The sequence below is a fragment of the Galeopterus variegatus genome, unplaced genomic scaffold (genome assembly GCF_000696425.1).
Source record: "Galeopterus variegatus unplaced genomic scaffold, G_variegatus-3.0.2 Scaffold1086, whole genome shotgun sequence".
NCBI lineage: Eukaryota > Metazoa > Chordata > Mammalia > Dermoptera > Cynocephalidae > Galeopterus > Galeopterus variegatus.
This window is the reverse complement of record NW_007727197.1, coordinates 191,216-197,926: the sequence shown is the minus strand read 5'-3', so window position 1 is coordinate 197,926 and position 6,711 is coordinate 191,216. Positions and strand designations below refer to the sequence as shown.

Below are 6,711 nucleotides of genomic sequence, written 5' to 3'. Positions count from 1 at the left end.
CTGCTCTCATATCTCCAGCATATACTGTGGGCCTGTCCCGGAAGAAACCCAGTAGTTCCCAGGGCTGTTATCTACGCACCCCTCGGTTTGTGAAGAGGTTACAGAAATTCACCAAGAAAGGTAACGATTATGCTTTCTGTTTAAAAAAAAAACATAAAATCAAAACCTTCGTTAAGCTTGTTTCTATGCAAATTCCGTTTTGCTTATTTTTTATTGAGACAAGTGATCATATATTTAAAGAGGTGATTGTCATAAGAAGCATTAGGGGTTAACGCTGCATTTACCTGAGAGCAGTTGGCAAACATCAGTGTGCATCAGAATCACTTGGAATACTTGTTAAAACACAGGTGTCCGGGCCCCACTCCGGGTGTGTGTGTGTGTGTGTGTGTGTATATATATACACACACACACACACACACACACACACCCACATACATACACATATACTTTATACACACACACACACATTTTCCTAACAAATACCTAGGTGCTGCTGTTACTCCTCGTCCTGGTCCAGCCTAAGCTTGTGGGGTGGAAGGAATAAATGAACAGTTTGCTGCTGGTGTCCTGCAATTTTCTTATCGTGAAAAAGTCTCTAAACCTGGGTCTGAAGACTTGGGAATTAGTCTTACTGGAGGGTGACCTTGAACACATCACTGAACTTCACTTTCCCCATCTGCAAAATGGGAGTTGTTAAATCTTGCCCAGCCCATGTCACTGAGCTGGTGCAAGAATCAAGCAAATAAATGGGTATGAAGTCACCTTGGATTACACAAGTAAAATTGCAATCAGCATGAGTGTCACCTATGGCGACAGACACCAGGTGCTCTTCAGATCTTAGAAAGCCAAGGATCGGGTTTGGTATGAGGAAGGCAGCTGGAGCTGTGCGCCTCTCAGAATTTCCCAGGCAGCCACACTGTGGTGAGACTTGTTATTTTCTTGCCTGGCTTTTAGTGCTTCACTGCTAAGCCTCGATTGGCACTGTTGAAATGGTACATTCTTTGCCCTCCTTTCCCAGTGCCTGCGCCTTAGGAAGAGAGGGACGGTGGGTGGAAAAATAGAAAAAGAAAAGATGTTACACTTGTGACTTTTGTTTAGTTTGTGTTATCTCCTTAATTTTTTTATTTTGACATTATTTCAGACTTAGAGAAAAGTTGTAAGAATTGTATGAACACCCACATATCTTCACCCAGATTCCCCAACTGTTAACATTTTAATCCCTATACACACACGCACAGACGCAAATTCTTCTTCTAGACTATTTAAATATCTCTCTCCTATAAAATACTATTTGTAATTAACAAGTATATTTTTGAGAGATACTTTGAGGCTATAAAATTATCAAATTTTCACTCAGTTTATGGTGGTCATTTATTCTTGCTTGACTTGATTAGAGTGGTTGCTAAATTCTGTTACTCTATTTCATCATTTCTTCTACGTTTATTAGTGGGCATTCTACTGTAAGGATGAACTTTGCCTTCTTTCTTTATTATTTGTATCAGTATAGATTATAGATTCCTACTTTATTCAATGGGTTATAATCTTTAACTATTTATTTTGATGCTCATATTATCCCAAATTTGGCCAGTCGGAGCCTCTAAAAGTTGGCTCCTGTGTCCTTTTGAATTGATCCCATCATTCTTTGATCACTTCTTTACTTTTTGGCATATCATGATGTTCTAGCATCACTTCGCTCCAGTCCTGAAATCAGCCATTTTTCCAAGGTGCTGTGGTTCTTTTTAGCAGACAGTGGTATTTAGAAACCAATATCCGGCCACCAGGTGTGCTCATTGCTACTGAAGTGACGTTTGTTTTTGGTTAGTCCACTTATTCCTGAACATACTCCCTCCCCAAAATACTGAAATTCTCTACTCTACTACCTCAATCATCTGTACAGGAAATATTAGGCAGTGTGACTTAGTACAAAGAATTTGACTGTGGCGTGGGACAATATATGTTCAGTCTACTTATAGATAGACCTTAGGCAAGTTATCTCTCTGACCCTCAGGTTTCTCATCTAAAATGGAGAGTTGTTATGAGAAGCAAGATAACACCTTTAAATTGCCTGGAAGCTGGTAGGCACTCAATACAACATCAATTTCTTCCCTTTCTATTCATTCACACATGGATACACATCTTTTTCTTTAGTGTAGCTTTTCCTCCCTGACTTCTGCATCTCCCAGATCCTAAAATGTGGCTGTTCAGGCTTTTTCCTCCATTAAATAAGATAAATGCTGCTCTGATCAGAGGTGGAGATTTTTCTGCTTCTATTGCAAGTTCTATCATGTCTTCTTTTGAAAAGAGCATATAATCATAAGAATAATGGGATCTTAAAGATCACCTAGGCAAGGTATCCCTCTGTTAACTGAATCTCTTCCAGAACTTTTCCAAATGACCACTGTTTATACGAAACCATCTCATGATCTGGCCATTTTCCATGTGTGTTCCCAAACTAGTGTGCTAGCCACAGAAACTATGCCACATCTGCTACATTTGGGGTCTCCTGCTTTGATTCCCTTTGCCTTGATCCCTGCTACAAAGCCCCTCAAAGGCTGTTTGTTGTCATTGTGATGCCCAGAATCATCTATCTTTCCCAAACCATGGTGATTCAAAGTGTCAAACCAAAGCATGTTCCATGATTAGCACCTTCTTCCCAACTCAGGGACACTCTTGGTCACTGGCCCTAAAGCAGCTCTATTTATGCCCAGAATATCACCAAAAATATCTCCTCCATTTTCCATCAGAAATTCTTAAGCAAAAACATCTAAAACTGCCACAAGAACAGCAACCACCTGCAAGCATGATACATCTTTTTCCCTAGGAAAATAAATGCAAAATTGCCTTCAACACGGGCAACCTTTGACATTCTAACCAGACTTTTTTCCCTTTGAGCCACATCTCAAACATCTCCTATCCAATGATGAGCTCTACTTTCTATTGGCATAACAAACAACCTATTTGAATGATTTTCCCAGAACAAAGAATATTTTCTATAATACTCAAAGTAACAGAGTTTTCAAATAGCCACTTTCTGAAAGATTGCTTAAAGCTTTGAAAAAATAGATTTTTCGTCTTTTACTACTTTAACTAGGTTCAAAGGTCTTAGACCTAAGTTTTAGTTGACTAAGACTCAAACATTCCCTCTCCTATCCCTAAATCTGCAAAAAGAAAGCCTCATTTCCCAAACATATGGCTTAGGAGCTCAACCCTAAGATGTCTGGACAAGTCGTACCTACATACTTTCTATGGTTTGAGTTTTGCTGCCAAAGATCTTGTTGGAACCTTAACTCCTAGTGTGGCAATATTGGTAGGTGAAACCTTTAAGAGGTGGGGCCTAATGGAAGGGATTTGGGTCATGAGGACTCCTCCCATTTGGGCAGTGTGGTGCCATTCTCGCAGTAGAGATCCACTCTCAAGAGACTGGATTAGTTCTTGCAGAAATGGATAGTACCCACAAGAGTGGGATATTCTAAAGCAAGGTCGCCTCTTATGTTTTGCCCCTTTGTACATACCCACTCACTTTTCTGCCTCTCCACCATGCTGTGATGCAGCACAAGGCCCTCCCCAGAATCCAAGCAGATGCCGGCCATGCTCTTAGACTTTCCAGCCACCATAATCATGTGCCAAATAATTCCCTTTTCTTTATAAATTGCCCAACCTTGTCTATTCTGTTATAGCAACAAAAAACAGACTAAGACGATACTCTTTCCACATCTAGATCCAGGGATCATTGTGTTCCTTAGGCAGCAATTCTTCCTTCTAATAATAGTAGAGTAAAATTTTTTTTTTCCTTTTTGTCTTTTTTCGTGACTGGTAACAGAATCGCAACCCTTGGTGTCGCGCCCGCACTGCGCTCAACCAGTGAGCGGACCGGTCTCTACATGGGATCCGAACCCTCGGCGGGAGCGCCACCACACTCCCAAGCGCCGCACTCTACCAAGTGCGCCACCGGGCCAGCCCAGTAGAGTAAAATTTTATGTCTTTAAACTCTTACAACAAGTTATTAAAGATAGATAGTATTACCACACCCATTATTTTATGGATGAGGAAACTAAGGCACAGAGAATATAAATAATTTGTCTAGCATTCCCACCAATGAAGTGGTAGAACTAGAATGTAAACCTAGGTAATTTGTCTCCAAAGCTCAAACTCATGCTGTCCCATCTGTTACACTTAGTTGACCAGCTACAGGTAGGTAGAGTTTTCCAAAAAGGTCCTTCAGCCCACCTAGAGCAGCTTCTGGGCTCCTTCTTGAATCTCTACCTGGTTCGGCCAACCCACTTCCACTCCAGCTTCCACTACATTCATCAGGGTGACCCAGAAATCCTACAAGATATCCACCTCTGGCACTGGAGCCTTCAGCAACTGCTCCTACATGAGCGCACCCGGTTCCTGCATCAGCTCCTCGAGCTTCTCCAGGGTGGGCAGCAGCCACAGCTTCTAGAGTAGACTGAGCACCAGCATGGGCTTGGGCCTGGGCTGGGGCTGGTGGGGGGAGGGGTGGGCATCACAACAGTCACAGTGAACCAGAACCTGCTGAGCCCCCTTAAGCTGGAAGTGGACTCCATATCCAGGCCATGTGCACCCTCCTCTCTGAGGAGCAGATCAAGACCCTCAACAACAAATTTGCTTCCTTCATCAACAAGGTACAACTCCTGGAGCAGCAGAAGACAGCTCGAAGTAACATGGGCAACATGTTCAACAGCTACATCAACAACCTTCTGCAGCAGCAGGACTCACTGGGCAGGGAAAAGCTGTATCTGGAGGCAGAGGCAGAGCTTGGGGCTGGTGGAGGACTTCAAGAGTAAGTGAGATCAAGAAGTATACAGAGATGGAGAATGAACTTGTCCTCATCAAGAGGAAGGTGAGTGAAGCTTCCATGAACAGGTGGAGCTGGAAGCTCACTGGGAAGGGCGGACCAATGAGATCAGATTCCTCAGGTGGCTGTATGAAGAGGAGATCCGGGAGCTGCAGCCCGAGATCTCCAACAAATCTGTGGTCCTGTCCATGGACAATAGCTGCTCCCTGGACATGGACAGCATCATTGCCAAGGTCAAGACCCAGTAGGAGGAGATCACCAACCACAGCTGGGCCAAGGCTGAGAGCATGTCCCAGATCAAGTATAATGAGCTGCAGATCTTGGCTGAGAAGCACAGGGATGACCTGCATCACACGAAGATGGAGAAATCTGAGATGAACCTGAACATCAGATGGCTCCAGGCTGAGAATGAGGGCCTCAAAAGCCAGAGCGCTTTCCTGGAGGCCACCATTGCTGATGCCAAGCAGCGTGGGGAGCTGGCCATTAGTGATGCCAACACCAAGCTGGCTGAGCTGGAGGCCGCCCTGCAGTGGGCCAAGCAGGACACAACACAGCAACTGTGTGAGTACTGGGAACTCATGAACATCACGCTGCCCCTGGACATTGAGATGGCCACCTACCACAAGCTGCTGGGGGGCAAGGAGAGCTGGCTGGAGTCTGGGATGCAGAACATGAGTATCCATACAGAGACCGCCAGCGGCTACTGAAGTGGGCTGGGCTTGGCCTATGGGGGACTTCACAAGCCCGAGCTATGGCCCGAGATCCTTCCAGTGCAGCATTGGCTCTGGCGGGAGCTCCAGCTCCTCCAGCTGCACCATCTCCCCCAACAGTATGGTTGTGAAGAAGATCGAGACCTGCAATAGGAAGCTAGTGTCCCAGTCCTCTGATGTCCTGCCCAAGTGAAAGGCCACTGCAGCCCTTCCCAGTCTCCCTCCTCCTGTGGCTGCCCCAGAGCCTGAGGGGGAGGCAGCTGTGCTGGGGAGTGTAGGAAACAGGAGACCCACCTGAGGCTCAGCCCTAGCCCTAGCCCTAGCCCACCCTTGGGGGAAGCCTGCTGCCAGGGATACCCCCTCTTGCTCATGCCCTAAGAACCAATTCAATCATCTTTTCCAAAATAAAGCCTCCACTGGTTCTGCCAACCCGTGCCCCCCACCAAAAAAACAAAAAGGTCCTTCAACAGTGCCTCCTGAATTAATAATATTTAATATTTATATTAGTTATCTACAGCTCTGTAACAAATTATTGCAAAACTTAGCAGCTTAAAACATTTTATTATCTCACAGTTTCTATTAGCAAATCCAGGAACCACCCAACTGGGTGCCTCTGGCTCAAGGTTACTCATGAAGTTACAGTCAAGCCAGGGCTGCAGTCTCATCTAAAGGCCCAACTGTGTGTGGACCCACTTCCAAGCTCACCCACATGGCTGTTGGACTGAGGACCTCAGTTCCTTTCTCTGGAGGCCCATTCCTTGCAACGTGAAACTCTCCATAGTGTAGCTCACAGCATGCCTAATGGCTTTCCTCAGTTTACCCAAAGACAGAAGTCACAGTCAAATCTCAGGAGTGACATCCCATCTCCTCTGCTGCATTCTATTTCCCAGAAGTGAGTCACTAAAGCCAAGCTCACACTCAAAGGGAAGGGATTATACAAAGTCATGAATACCAGGAGGTAGAGAACACTAGGGACCGTCTTAGAAGCTGCCTGCCACACATTTATAATGAACCATGAAAAAGTTCCATTACTAAAGTAGTTACAAAAAAAATAACAACTTAGAGGAGCAACTTCTAGTATAAATGCTCCCACTCACATACAGAGAGTAAGCTCTTGCCATACACACACACACACACACACACACAAATATTAGAAAACCTACTGATCTTCCAAACACAAAG

The 6,711-nt window shown here is 44.7% G+C and overlaps 1 pseudogene; it reads left to right on the top strand.

Moving 5' to 3' along the window:
* Positions 1–5,722, top strand: part of LOC103592082 — a 26,062-nt pseudogene extending 20,340 nt beyond the window's left edge.
* Positions 5,723–6,711: the final 989 nt, after the last annotated feature.